The 16004-nt window shown below is 37.8% G+C and overlaps 1 protein-coding gene and 1 long non-coding RNA gene across 3 annotated transcripts in view; one reads left to right on the forward strand and one right to left on the reverse strand.

Moving 5' to 3' along the window:
* LOC127160292 (gastrula zinc finger protein XlCGF8.2DB) overlaps positions 1-16004 on the reverse strand; it is a 65531-nt gene that overhangs the window by 36543 nt on the left and 12984 nt on the right. The window lies entirely within an intron of this gene.
* Positions 1272-6040, forward strand: LOC127160293 (uncharacterized). The gene is made up of 2 exons (XR_007826699.1): positions 1272-1330; positions 5367-6040. It is a non-coding gene; the product is annotated as an uncharacterized LOC127160293 (long non-coding RNA).

The raw sequence follows: 16004 nt of genomic DNA on the forward strand, positions 1-16004 counted from the left end.
AATACAACAGACAAAATTAAAATACAATGCAGTAATACTGTACACAATGACCTGGGCGATGTGTGATAGGAAGGTCAAAGAAAGGTTTGTCTGTGAATGAATAGGAAAGGAGTCTATTTCTGTAGGCACTGTGCCTTTCTTATGGGCAAATGTAGCATGGGCAGATGTGCATTTCTCTGGGCAATAAAACCTCTTATCAGATAGTCGTCCTGGCAACTGAGCCCTTTTGGGGTGTTAGTTGCTTTGGGGGGTTGTCTCCAGAGCTCCAGCATATAGCTGGCTTGTTGGATTTAAAGACTATTTGTTAAATATAACAATTAATGTATGTCTGATTGGTCCAGATGCTACAGCTTTGTGGTTACAACTAAGGCTGTGATGCACAGGCCAGAAATCAAAAAGGAACCAATATGACCAGACAGCAGAAGTGAAACCACACTTGGCTCAACCAAGAAAGCCAAGAACAATATGCTACCGTTGTGGTCTTTTGGGCACATGCAGCGCTTTTGTAAGTCACAAAGAGGGCAAATGGAAAAAGACTGGATAAAGAGGAAGTTTCAGATGAGACAGCAACAGCCACAGCAGAGCAGAGACAGGCCACAAGTAAACCCACAAGAGAGAGGACCACCACCAGCCCAATATCCAACTACATGGTATAACAAACAACAATAGGGATGCCTACAGAGTGATGTCAGTTCCGATTTGTCTATGATGACCCTTACATTTTCAAACAATGGTGAAGATCTACCATATTTTACATTAATGGTGCATGGTCAGCCTCAAACTTTCCTTTTTAATACAGTGGCAGATAGATCATCTATGACCTCTGCACATTATGAGGGTCCCATTTCTAATCAAATAGTTAACTCTGGGGGAATTTCAGGAACTGACATCACATGTCCTGTAACGCCCCCTCTGGAAGTAAGAGCTCCTGGATGCAAGCCATTTTTTTCATAAATTCACAATCATACCAGGAGCTCCACTAAATTTACTGGGAAGAGATATAACGCACAAATTGAATATGGATATTAAATTTACTGATAACCAGGTTGTGTTTTCTGTCCTATCAAGCTCACTGAGGGGCCATGTAAATTTATTTTTACAGACATCCACACGAGAAACAATTATCATCTGAATAGGGCTGTTGAAAAGAGTACATTTTTAAAATGCTGATGACTTAAAAGACTGACTTCCCCAACATTGCAACATTAACTGCTCTCATGGATGGTGTACACTCTTGTACTAAATGTCTACCTATCCTTTTCTCTCGTTTGTCTCAGGATTTCCAAAGGACACAGTCTCCAGATAAGGCTCTTTGCACAAGCTCATTCAGGTAAACCTGCACAAAAACTCTACAAATGCAGTAAAACAGAAAGATAATGTTAATAATAATGCATCTGCAATGTTAAATCATCTCATGTTAATCTAGTACAACTTTTTCTGAGGAGCCTTTGTGTCAAGAGATTATGTTCCTTTATGTGAAATATTTAGTTGGTTAATTTAGTTATAAAAGAATAAAACATACTCAAATATAGGTTCCCTCCCAGTCAGTCACATTCGCCGTTACGTTGACTGACTTCATGGGGTCTCACTTGGGAGCCCAATCGCCTCTGAGTTTAAGAAGAAAAGGCCAATGAACATTGACGAGTGGAATTTGCATGCCAATCCACTCCCCTGTACACACGGGCATATAAGATGGCAGCGTGCATCCACTCATTTAGATTTTTGCTTTAGTCACATGTGAGCTCTTCCCTCCTCACTACCCTCGATGGTGGGGCAGCCAGGGTGTACGTTGACGTACCCCAGGTGGAGCATGTGGTTGCGGTGCATCTTTTCCCGTAAAATGCCGCCACCTGGCGGAACCATCAGCACCTCCTGTCCAAGGCCTGTAAGCTGTCGTCAGCACTCGCTGCCAAGGCTTACAGCACTGCAGGCCAGGCTGCCTCCACCCTGCATGCCATGGTCATCCTGCAGGTCCACCAGGCCAAGGTGCTAAAAAACTGCACAAGGGTATTCCTGATGCGGGGTTGATGCAGGGACTGTGTACGGCGACCAACGTCGCTCTCCACCTCCCCTTTGGCCTCTTTGGTGACACTGTCGAGGACTTTGCCCAGCAGTTCTCAGCAGTACAGAATCAGACGGAGGTGATCAAGCACATCTTGCCCCGGCGTGATCCCACCAAGCCATCATGTGCCAGGCCTTCATCTGCCCGTCACCGAGGGTGCCCCCCTGCAGCCTCTACACCTGCTCGGCCCACGGAAACACTGAAGGAGGGAACCCCTCAGCAGGGACGTCGAGCTGGCCATAAGAGAGTGGCGCAGCCCGTGTCCCAGGGTCCTCCTAAGTCCACCTGCAAAACGGCAAAGTGACCCTGACACAGGCAACCTGGAGATGGGAGGAACTGCTCTTTGGGGCACTCTGACATCTGTGCCCCCACCCCTGGGGAAGGGCCTGGGGATAGTACTTTCGCAGCAGGCAGGGTACTGACCCTTTCACAAAAAGAGCAAATTCCTGTATCTCTGGGTCTTTTGTGCCAAATTCAATTTGTAGGCGATGCTTTGCCTCCTCAGATTCAGACTTGTCACCACCGTGGGATCGGGAGAAGAAGGTAAGTGCAACCCCTGGCAGCCCAGCTTTACTTCAGAACGCTTCGCTTCCTGGGTTGAGTCACCTTGAGTACGGACACAGATGCCTCTGTCTGCCCTGTGTACGGAGATTGCGGACTTTTCTTCTTAATCTCAGGCGACATACCTATGACATACCTTCAGGGAATGAGGGTTACAGAGGTAACTGAGATGTTTCACATACTGCATGTTACATTGTAGGAATCAGTTTGAATTAGAAAAAAAAAACCTTGAACAAACAATTTCATTCATTTGAATGCTTTCATAACAGAAACTATTTAACCGTTAGTCAAGAGGAATCAGACTTTGAACAACTTCTCAGGAACTAAACAGGAAAAATGACACCATTTTCTGACTTGGTTGTATGCTACATCCCTACAAATATGTAGGGAAGAGGGGGGTATGTTGAGCCAGTGGGTAAGTTGACCCACCCCCTGCATTTTGGCAACTGCACGCTTTTACTCACATGTGACCATATATTTTGGAGCCAGCCTTCATTTCTGGCAGACACTTAAAAAGACAAACACATGGGAGGAGTGGGAGGCACCTATTAACTATAAAACTGTTTTAGGCTTGTCAAAGTAAAATTTTAGCACAACAGATATAATGACTGTTACATCAAAACAAATTTATCCAGGTCTAAAATATTTATGATGCATATGGGTTTAGCAACATATGAAACCATGCAAATCATTTAGCTATTTTTCCCAAAATGCCAGCTATGGTGCAAAATGAGCCAGATACGGTGGGGTAAGTTGAGCCAGTACTTTAACTTACCCCTCAATAAGGCACTGAAGTTAAGTTAAATCTCTGAAGTATAAACTGGCATTTTAATGTGATAGTACAGGTTTAGAGATATACATAGAGATATTATTTGTAGTTAATTTGATAGCATTTGACAGTGTACAAATGCACCAAATCCTTCTCCAAAAACAAAAAGATGCTTTTCATCACATTATAATCAAATATATCTTTCCACCTGTAGTCCCTAATGGCTGGTTTGACATTGCAGAAATGGTACCATGCCAAGAATTTTTTGACTAAAATACTTGTTTGTTTCAGTGACATTGATTCCTTAATTCTAATTTAGTTTTCTTTTAATTTTACTCAAACTTCAAAAAGCTTGAAAATTAAACATTTGGTTTCAAGTTAGCTTTAAAAAAAAAGGAAAAAACAGAAATATGACTTTGTAAATTAAATTTGTTTATTACGTTTAGTAAATTAGAGGTAAATTATCTTTAAAATTTGGTCAGTTTTTACCCAGTGCATCTTACCCCAGACTCGGGTCAACTTATTCCTAACCTGGGGCAAATTGAGCCACAGGAACAGTTTTATATAAGAAGGCATATTTTAGAATCCTTTGTCATATATACATTCTGATAATTTAAAATGATTGGAAACATCCTAAAATTACTTTAGATACTTTCATTGTACTTCTGCCTCATTTTCCCTTAGCTTGAGGACCACATAAATAAACAATCTTACCCCTCTCTCCCCTATTACTTATTTCTGGCAATAAGGTGTTTTAGCAAAAGGTTTATAATTATTGCACAAAGTCTTTATACTGCTAGATACCAAAATCTTCATATTTTGAATTTGTTGATCATCATCATGCAAAGCAAAGCAATCTGATTACAGAACTACTTACTGGCCATAAAGGATAAATATATGCAACATTATAAACAAAGCATAAGCAAAAATTGTTATATTTTTAGAATAACGTGACAAATTCATGATGTTTCTGTCAATATATTCTTATGAATACTGATTTTTCAAGGTCAGCCACAATTTCATCATGTCATAATGTCATTATGTGAATCACAATGTTTTTATAAATTATATGTCATTTATAAGAACAACAATCATTCCTCCATAGAGATGATACCTATAGCATTATGTGAATCTGCAATGTAGGAGGCATCAGAGGAGAAGGCACCTGTGCATCAGTAAAGAAAAGTTCTTGGTGTATGTTGTTCAAAGCTGTTTGAGAAATGGAGAGTGTAGATTTCAAGTTTAGATCGAGCACAATTGTGTTACTGTTGCTTGTGAGGCCACTGGAAAAGTTTGTTTGCCTGTTCAATACAAAGGACAAGATGACAAGGCACCAGATCTGGTCAGATCTGCAAACGTTAGAAAGGGCTTCATGCGGAATCAAGTAGAACGTTAAAGAGATAGTCAACAATGAAACCAAATAGTTGTTGGTCACCACTGACTTTCTTAATATGGGGGAAGAAAAATAATCAGTTTGGTTCCCCACATTCTTCAAAACATCATCTTTTATGTTCCACAGAAGAAAGAAACAGGTTTGGAATAACTTGAGGGATAATAAATTATGACAGAACTTTAATTTTTGGGGGGGAAATATTCCTTTAATTCAAGTAAGTTCTACTTCATGTCTATAGGCTGTTTTCCAAGCATCATAAAATTCAAACACGTTTGTAAGTTTCACTTAATAACAATACCGCAGAGATGTTATAATGGGAGTGTACAACTGAAAAATGTAGAAAAGCCAAACACTGTATAGATGTTGAAGGTAAGAACACAATAAACATGAAAAAACAAGAAAGAAATTTCTTTCTCTTCAGTGCAAATTAGCATATTAGAATGATTTCTGAAGGATCATGTGACACTGAAGAGTAATGTTTTTGACTGTGTTTATCAAATAAATGCAGCATTGGTAAAAAGAAGAATCTTCTTTCAGAAATATTAAACAAAAATTCTCTCCTTTTCTCCTGTCTGTCTCAGCATGAGATCAGCGGCTCCCCTCTTGCTCCTTTTCATTCTGGCTCTCAGTGATCAAGCACATTGTCAGAACTTTACTGAATTTGAAAGGAAACACATGCTCCCAATTCAGTTCAATACCAAGGATGTACGTGCTTGGAGGAAGCATCTATTGGACAATAAACTCTGTGGAAGAACTGAAACACAATCGTTCATCAAGAGCCATGTGAAAAATATAAAAAAAATCTGTACTGGCTCTGGTAAAATAAAAAATAACTATACCGAAAGTACAGATCTCTTTGAAGTGTACATTGTTAAAAGCACTCAGGGAATACAACCAATGTGTATCATTCGAAAATGTACTTCAGGCAAATATAATGTTATTGTTAAATGTGAGGGGAATCTACCTGTGCATTATAACGGTCAACATATTGATAAGAACAAAAGTCCTCAGCCTTGCTTTAAAATGAGCATGATCTGATTTCATCACAGTGAGGATCTGAAGGAGGAGGCTTTGAAATGTTGCTTTTAACCATTCATTAAAAATGTTGCTACGCCACATGCTTAAATTGGATATAAATCCAAAAGCATCTTAATAAAGCTTTTTCTGCAGAGCAGTTTTGTAAAATGTACACGTATCAAATGTAAACCCTGAATCCAATGTAAGTCACTTTGAATAAAAGCATCTGCCAAAAGCATACATGTATGGTTACTGTTATTTTGTGAAATTATATTGATTATCTTCAGTGTATGACATACTGTAAAATGCTGTCAAGGAACTCCATTCTACAAATTAAAAAACAGGGATAATATATTTGTGTATTTTTTTTTATTGTTGTGTTTTCCATAAAATCATAATTAGTAATTACAATGATGTTTTTGGATAAAACTTACCCTAGTAACTACAATTCACCAAAAAATCACACTATGAAATGCAAATAGTAACTATTGCAAATAGTAAACAGATCAAAATAGGATTATAACAAAATTATGACTTTACAAAACCCATGATTTTAAAATACTACACAACTGTTCACAAGCTCCTAGGGATTTGACTTTGGTTGTCATTTACATATACGTTAAATATTTTCCTCCCTTTATAAACCCGTAATGAAAGAAATGCTTATGGATTATGTCAGTGAAAGTTTATACCCATACGGAAGTGCAATATATTCACATACATGTGAAACATAGTTAAATATATTGAAATATATTTTTAAAATATATTTTCCAAATGCTTAAAATTTCTAACTAAAAAATTTATCTTCATGTTGCATGTGTAAATATATAATTTTAGTGGGTGAATGAAAATGAATCTTACATTCCACATTTATGGCTATAGAAACAGAATTGTGATAATAAAAGTGATAATATTTACATTTGAAATCGAACAATGTTGAATTTTATCTAGAAATGTTCTTTTTCTTTCTTTCCTTTTTTCTTTCTATCTTTCTTTCTTTCTGCAGCAGCAGCACTGCATATCCTTTGATGTTGGTCTGTTACGTAGTCAGCTCATACCGATTAAGAACTTTGAAAATGTAGTCTACTCTTATTTGTGTAGACACACAAATAAACTCTTCTGTTTCATCTTGCTGGCAGGAATGGCTGTTAGATGGCCAACAGTTTTATCAGCAGCAACAAAATGGGATGGGTTGCTTAAGGATGAGAAAAAACAATGCTTTTGCTTCTGAAAATAGTTGCCAATAGCACAGCACATGGCACCGCTCCCTAAATCTGCAAAGATAAACCTTCTCATTAAGAAGTGTGAGAGTTGTGAGAGTTTCTCTTTGTCTCCCTGGCACAACTCTCTGCATGTATTATTTCACCATCAACTACTACTCTGTCATAGTAGTTGACAATGTGTTTCTTAAAAGTGTGCACAAGACTGTGAAGTGCCAGATGTCATCATGCCATCATGTTGTAGCAATTTCCTTTGTGGTCTGCCAAGTGCAGTGACTTCTTCAAACTGTTCTACCATTTGAACTGGCTTCTTAGGTATAGTTAACATCTCAAATGTGTCTTTGACCTCAAAGGGCACATCACTCATCAGAGATTTGCCATAGACTGGAATGCCTTTTCTAGGTTTTCAAATCTGTAAAGTTACACCCTGCGTGCTCTTAACCATCTCAAGCAAGTCTCGGTTGTAGTTTTCAAAAGCAAAAGCGGAGTGAGTCCAGAGTGGCCCCCAGTCTTTAACACTTTGGGCCAAATGCAGACAGAGATGAATGTTGAATGTCATATTACAAACACCATAAAGTCCTTCCACTTCCTGCACAAATGCATTAAGCAGTTTTTCAGCCTTGGTGATCCCTTCTGAAGTGATAGATTCTGAGAGGAGCAAAACAACACCGTTCATAAGTTTTGCCCAGTGGACAGGGAACCTTTCAGGGAGTGTGCCTTTTAACACAGGAACACTGTAGAAGAACAACCACATGTACCACTCCTGTGCTTTCCAAAAATGCCTTTCGGTCACAGATTGAGGGAATCTAGAAACACCACAGGGGGTTGAATGCTGCATAGTCTATTTTCCACTTCTGAGACAGATTTTCCAATATACCATGGCTTTCCACTATTTTCACCACAGAACCACAGGTTAGCACAGGCCCTGGCAACACCAAGTAGGACACAGTGTATGTAGTCTGGAATGCAGCCATTTATGATGTCAAAGCCTGGTAACAATGAAAGTACTGATGGCCCTTTAACACCCATTACAGGTGTGGACGTCCCCAATGCCCTTTCAGCAAAATTGATGGTTTGAGTGTGACTTCTCAAGTCACACTTTGTTTCGAAAGGGTAAACCCTTGTTTTGCCTTGACCTTTTTCTACCACAACTCCTTTCTGCACACAGAATGAGCATCCAAATTCCCCACTGAACTGTTTGAAATTTTGTAAAAGTGGCCTGGCAACAGAATCGCTGACTACAATCAAAGGAAGAACTTTAGTTGTGTATGTCACATTTCCAACAGACCATCTGAAGCCAGCCTGTTCCAAGTGAACACATTCTGTCACAAAAGGTTCAAGAAAAGTATTCGTGTTTGGCTTTTTCTCACCAACCCAGAGCGCATCTCACTGCTGGGTCAAGTTCATTAATGGTATAGAGCAAGGGCCAAATACCGCACTTAGATGAATGATAGAGTGGTGTGCCATCACAGCTAAATGTTAGTGATAGTCCACACTCCCATGTGATTTCACGTTTTTAAAGCTTTCTTGTACAGCTGGCCATCATAGATGTCACAGACAGAAGTCTTCTGAAGGGCAGGTGCTAGGATGTGTGCACCAGAGTATGTGAGCGGAGTGGAGTGGGAGCAGAGCACGGAGTGGAGCGGTGTGATTTTTAATGGAGTGAGGAGCGGAAATTTTAAAAGTCTGAGCGTTGTGGTTTTTACTCGCTCCAAGAATGCTCCACTACCGCTCCATCACGAGTACAATTCATGACAACGACCCATAATATAACTGCATATATAGCAAGAATTCACGTGTTAAACATACCCTATTTAGCTAGTTTGATAGAAATGGATCACTCAAATCAGAAAGAATGTGAAAACTAGGATGACAGCAATGGACATGAGCAGAAAATTATAGTTTTCGATGAATTAGTTTGTTCTTTCAAGATACTGAATATTTTCAAGTGAAAGCATGATTTAAACAAGTACAACACTCATTCACACGCAATCGCTCTCTCAATAATGCATTCAAACAAATTTAAACTTACTGTGGTACTTCATCTGTATATCCGATTTCGAATGAGAAGAAATCTATAAGAAATGCAGCGATCTATACGTAAAATAACTGATGAAACGTATTATTATTATTATTATTATTATTTTATCACAAACATTTGCACTGCAAAAAGCAGCAATTATACCTTTTAATGCTGACTGGCAACCCTGTTAGCTTGGCATGAGGAAAAAAGTTTACACACTTGTGTTCCAATAAACCACTTTAAAACTATACTTTTGTTTTATTTCTGTTATTTTCTTCTTTTAACATATGTTATGAACAGAACTGTGGTATTTCAAACATACTGATATAGTTTAGATGCGGAACGAAGGCGGAGCGGTGTTTCTGGTGTCAGTGAGCGAGGAGTGGAGCGGGAGTGGGAAACGGTGAACCCGGAGCGGAGCGGTTATAAAATGCACCGAGCACGGAAGGGAAATTGTTGTCACTCCACTCCGCTCACATACTCTGGTGTGCACGAATTTCAGCATTTTGCAACATATTTGAGTTGGGCTTGCAGAGGTAGTTAAATGAAAAACTAGATGAGTAAAGTTTGAGAACAAACTTTAAGTTGGCTTGAGAAAGCCTGGCCAGAAAAGTTGAAAAGATTTTAATAGCTTAAAGTAGTTTTAAAGTTTGAGTGTTTGGAAGGCAATAAAGTCAGTCAATAAGACAGATGGACAGACAGACAAATAGATAGATAGATAAGACATTATAGATAGATAGATAGATAGATAGATAAACAGAGATTAAAATAAACTTTTTAACATAGCTATAAATTTTTGAGTTGGAGATGTTTTGGCTGCTTAACCTTAAGTTGAAATGTCTTGTATATTTTTCTTAATGCACTACAGCATGAAGTCTGTACGTAAATACTTAGAAAAATGACAACATTGTGAAACTTGTACATAGATTTCAGTTATTTTATGTGTGTGGGGAGATCTGGAAAAAGATGAGACTGACTTGGTAATGTCACGAATCTGGTTGGTGCTCTGCGGACTGCTCACATCCAGATGTCACTCTCACCTTTCCATTTCACTCTGACTGTTACGTTGCACTTCGGACTGCATCTCCCATCCTCCACCGCACTGATTGCGTCAGCCCCGTGACCAATCAGGCTTCCTATAAAGCCCCGGACTTTCCCAGTTTATGTCACGGATTGTTGTATTGTTGTTATCCCCATTGTTAGCGTTTCCTAGTTTCTTGTTTTTGATCTCTCGCCTGGTTTTCTCGTTTTCTTCTGACTAGCCGCCTGCCTTGTGGAGCTCGCAAATGGATCCGCTCGCCTCTCGTCATTCACTCCCCATTACAGGTAAATGAAGAAGGAAATTTTTATTATATTATATTATTTTATTTGTATTATTTATCAGTTATACCAAACAGAGTTATTATCTACCATTCCTTTTTTATTGCAGTTACTCTGTATTTAACATTTTAACAATAACAAATTAATAATAACGATAACATACTAATAATTAGGAGTAAAGGTAAACTAAAGAATTAAAACAAAAACAAGGAGACTGAATATACTAATTATACTGAATATTAATATAACATTTTAACATATACTTTAAACAGTATTCAACGGTTAGAATTTAATACATACTAACATCAATATGATCTATTTAATTTTCTTAGTCTGTCTTTAACAAAATAACAAATATCAAAATATTAGAAATAAATGACCTTCAGTCATGTAACAAAGACAGACTAAAAATATGGACTAATTTATAACTCAACCTCATTTGTATACTCCATTTTCGTTACTTTGCGTGTTCAATTTTGATTTTTATTGGGAGCATGTTTACGAACTCATTACAGCTCCCACTGTAGACATGCAAGGGTAGAGTATACTCCTCAAAGTCAGATGCCAGGAGAACAAGGTCATCTTCCATCTGTGACACACTGGCTACTACATTTTTCAAGAATAGTAAGTCACAGAGGCGGACAGTAATTAAGTATTTTTATTTTACTCAAGTAACTTTACTCAAGTGTTTGTTTTTTTGGAAAACTTTACTTCACTACATTCCATAATGTCACTTTTTACTGCACTACATGTCATAAATAAAAGTTATTGTTTGTTTTCCCTTTAATACTTAAGAACATTAAAAATGTAGTGCTTTCTTGTACTCAAGTAAATCTTTGAATTACTTTTATTTGAGTGAAAGTAAGAAAGTAACAGATTTCTAATGTAATTAGGTATTAAATGATATTTAACATGAAACGCAGTGCAGTAAAAAGTACAATATTATGCTTTGGAATGTTGTGAAGTAAAGTTTTCTTTTAAAAAACACTGATAAAGTACAGACACTTGAAAAGTACTTTTACAGCAGAGTAAAAATACTTCACTACTGTCCGCCTCTGGTAAGTCAGTATACACTATGCAACAAATTTTCTACAGTGTTGACAGATGACATGACTGGCATTGAATGCTAATACAGTGCCACTGTCCAAATTGTTACCTTAAAAATATGTGTGCTAACCATTCCTTTTTCTGAGCAAATCTGAATGAAAATTTCCTACCTTTCCTACCTTGTCCTTGCCAACAACAGACTGTGAAAGAAGCAATCTGCACAATGGAGAAAAAACATTTTGGCCTTTTTTCTTTTTTTTTTTTTTTTTTTTTTTTTTGAGTACAAGAATACTGTAAGATATCCAATTTCTACCTGTTGATAAACATTATTAAGTTATTATTATATTATATTATATTACATTATATTATATTATATTATAAGTACTGTCAAAGACAGTAACTTTTACAAGAAAATTTTATTATTTTAGGTAAAATGTTTATTTTTTTACTTTTAACAGTTTATATGTATCAGTTTAACCAATTTGGACACAAATCTAAGTTTGTAAATAATGGATGATAATTGTGTTATTGTTAGATCGAGTCCCCCATGCCTACACAATTAAGATTCAGCCAGTAACAGAACAACTCATCAACTACCAAACTGATTCACAACAACATCCCATAAACCTTTCCATAAACATTCCCTCTTATCTCTTATTCATGAAGACAAACAGCTCTTGAAACACAGTCATAAGACTAAACAGCAATGGAAAAAATATATAGAAAGCAATAATATAATGTAAGATAAACGACTAATCAATTAATGAATCAATGAAATGGGTATATAAATGACTATAATAATTATCATAAATGATTATATGATTAAATGGAATAATAAAATGATTAAAAGATAAATGATTATGAATGAATGAATAAATGAATGAATGCAAAATAAACAAAGAATAAAAAAAGTAAGTAAAACATGCACAGTTTGCATTTGTTAATCCATCTGGTTCTTCATTCCCCCATCTTAATCATATGACATAAAATGATTATTGCAAGCAAATGTGTCCCAATATTGATTCAAACCATGTGTCCCATTCAGATGTTCATTATAATTCAATTCAAGTTTATTTTAAGAAGCTTTACAGAAAATTTTAAGTTTATATATTATATTTTTATATTTCTATATTACATTTTATTCTATATTATATATTTAGAGATTAGGTTATTAGTGGTGACCACGACAGAAATGTACAGTAAATATCATGCAGTTAATTACAAATTGCATGTAATCAAACAGACAGTGAACACCAATAACTGCAATGATTATATGTTGTGATTAAACTTATAGCATAATTTTGTAGTTGTGTATGTTGTTCCAGGGTTCGCATCATCTGAGGTCTTCTGGGAGGTTGGGAGATCATCTCCTCTCAGGTGTTCTGTCACCTCAGATCTTTGTACAAGCTGGATCCGGATTGAAGCTTGTGAGAATCCTAGATTCCTAGAAACAGAGAAGCAAACAGATACCAAATTAGCGTAGCTGCTGTTCCAACAAAGCAAACCCAAGCAAAGAATGATAATGTGCATTTGATCATGAATACCTGAAGTACAAAGTTATGAGATACATTATATGAATGCTTGGCTAAAAAGATGAGTCTTTAATCTAGATTTAAACAGAGAAAGAGTGTGTCTGAATCCCGAATGTTATCAGGAAGGCTGTTCCAGAGTTTGGGAGCCAATTGTGCAAAAGCTTTACCTCCTTTAGTGGACTTTGCTATCCTAGAAACTAGCAAGAGTCCAGAGTTTTGCAAGATGGATTGTGTGATGGATTGTAGCGTGGTAGAAGACTAGTTAGGTAGGCAGGAGCTAAACCATTAAGGGCCTTATAAGTATGTAATAATATTTTGTAACTGATGTGGAACTTACTAGGTAGCCAGTGCAGAGAATGTAAAATTGGAGTGATATGAAAATATTTTCTTGACCTGGTAAGGACTCTAGCAGCTGCATTTTGGACTACCTGTAGCTTGTTAATTGAAGATGCAGGACAACCACCTAGTAGTGCATTACAATAGTCCAGTCTAGAGGTCATGAATGCATGAACTAGCTTTTCTGCATCAGAAACAGGTAATGTTCCGTAGCTTGGCAATGTTTCTAAGAAAAAAAAAGACAAAGACAAGTTGCTGTCTAATATAACACCAAAATTTTAGACTGTAGAGGAAGTAACAGTACATCCGTCTAGTTGCAAATTGCAATCCAAGAGATTCTGTGTACTGTTTATTGGTCCAATAAGTAATATCTCTGTCTTAGCCGAATTTAATAGGAGAAAATTATTGGTCATCCAGTCCTTTACATTTTTAACACACTCTGTTAACTTTGATAATTTAGAAGTTCCATCTGGTTGTGTTGAGATATATAGTTAAGTATCATCAGCATAACAATGAAAACTAATCCCGTATCTTCTAATAATATTACCAAGGGGCAGCATGTATATTGAAAACAGCAGATGACCTAGGACAGATCCTTGTGGCACTCCATACTTTACTGGTGATAATTGAGATGACTCTCTGTTTAAATAAAGTGGTAATGATTGGACAGGTAGGATTTAACCCATCTTAAAGCCTGCCCATGAATACCTGCATAGTTTTGTAGTCGATCTATGAGTATGTCATGATGTATGTCGATTGGACAGTGCAAGTACTATCATTTAAGCCTTCAAAACAAAGGCTATCATAGCAATTATTTGAGAATTGGCTTACTAGTCATATGGAGTGTAGCGTCCTGGAAATGTTTTCCGACAGGAGTTCTGCTCCGACTCTGCTGGGGTGCAGGCCATCAGCATGGAAAAGACTAGGATGTTCCCAGAAAAGATTCCAATTATTAACAAAAAGCAGTTTCTGTTCTTTACACCATGACAATAACCATTCATTCAGAGCAAAAAGTCTTCTGAACCTTTCGTGCCCATGTCGATACATGGGAAGTGGTTCTGACACGGTTGCATACCATCTCGATCAGGCTCCTGAAGTCCCTCTTCAAGACCGCCGTCCACCGCAGCTTGATGTCATTCACGTCCGCATGCAAGGCAACTGCACCAATGCTTGTCCTTCAGGATTGTGGGTATCTGCGCAGAAACCTCAAGAACACAAGCACCAGGAAAACAGTGAGTGGTGCACCTTACCTTTAGCTAAGCTAGCACGGACATGCCAAATGATGTCTCCGGTGATCAAAACAAAATTAACTCAGGAATTCAGCGCTAGTTTGGACAACATTGTCTTGCCCCCTTTGAAGTTGCAGTAGAAAAGAGTATGTATTGTTTTTATTCCACTACACTGACTACGTCAGAGATCAGATAGTTTACGCTAGATTCACTGTGCAACAAAAACAGACAGGTATCATTCACTGGTGTGGACGCTTATAAAGTTATCTTTATAGTTATAGTTATTGTTATCACTCCTGATGTGAATGGGCCTTTAGTATCGTGCTGCATACTTACCTGGGAAGATTCCAGCGCAGCTCTCAGCTCGGCCTGCTTCTCCAACAGCTTGTGGATCTGCTTCTCCACGGCCAAGTGCAGCTTGAACATGTCCTCACCTGATCTCAAAGGTAGACACAAATTTGCCATTAAATACTTTAGTCATCTCCAACAAACATAAATTTTGACTTGTTAGACTACAGCAAATGCAAAATGTCTGTTACAGTAAATTAAAAAAAAAAAAAACTGATTAAGCTGTACTGATAAACAACCTCTAAATCCAGCCTCTTGTAGCATTGGTTTACAGCTCAAGATGAAATCATGAAGAACATCTCATGCAGGTCTTTAGATTTTCATCCCACTGTTAAAATGTTCACTAGTCTTCCTTGACCAGCCATAGCACTTTACATTCTGCATGGTAGTGCTCTCACTGTGACCGTTCACATCCAACACATAAGCAAAACCAGTTTAAATCCAAAACGACTGAGTAGATTTAGCTATTTTAACGATATTCTTGCTGGCAAAGGACAGTTCCTTTCATCTCGTCATTTTCACTAAAACCCAAAAAATTACACCTAATAATAAAGGTAATACCTGCATGTGGTGGCCATGTGTCCCCCACTCTGATGGAACCAGCCAATCACAGCATGGAAATGAAGAAGCGCCACATTGCAATCTCCTCCTCATCAGAAAGGGATAAAGGTACCCTTCCAAAAGACACTCCTTGTTCTGAGTCTGAGTCTTGTAAAAGAAAGGACTATAACAGAACAACAACGTTCTGAGTCTCAGACCCGTGAGGGAAGGGACTATAGCAGGATACACAGTTCTGAGTCTGAGACCTGTGAAGGAATAGACACCAACAGAACAAACCCCCGTTCTGAGTCTACGGCCAGTCGAGGAAACACACGTTCTGAGTCTGCCGTCCGTTAAGGGAAGAGACTGCAACAGGACAACCAATGTTCTGAGTCTCGGTTCTGTAAGGGATCAGACAAAAACAGATCAACCCCCGCTCTGAGTCTCCGGCCTGCAAAGGTGAGACAACAACAGATACCAAGTCCAAGTCTCCAGCTTTTGAGGCAGCAACAGATACGACCACGTTCTGAGCCTCTAGCCTGCGAGGAAAGAGATAATCTACGTTCGAAGTCTTCGTCCAGCGAGACAACAACTGATGCAGCGTCCT

The sequence above is a fragment of the Labeo rohita genome, unplaced genomic scaffold (genome assembly GCF_022985175.1).
Source record: "Labeo rohita strain BAU-BD-2019 unplaced genomic scaffold, IGBB_LRoh.1.0 scaffold_318, whole genome shotgun sequence".
Taxonomy (NCBI): Eukaryota; Metazoa; Chordata; class Actinopteri; order Cypriniformes; family Cyprinidae; genus Labeo; species Labeo rohita.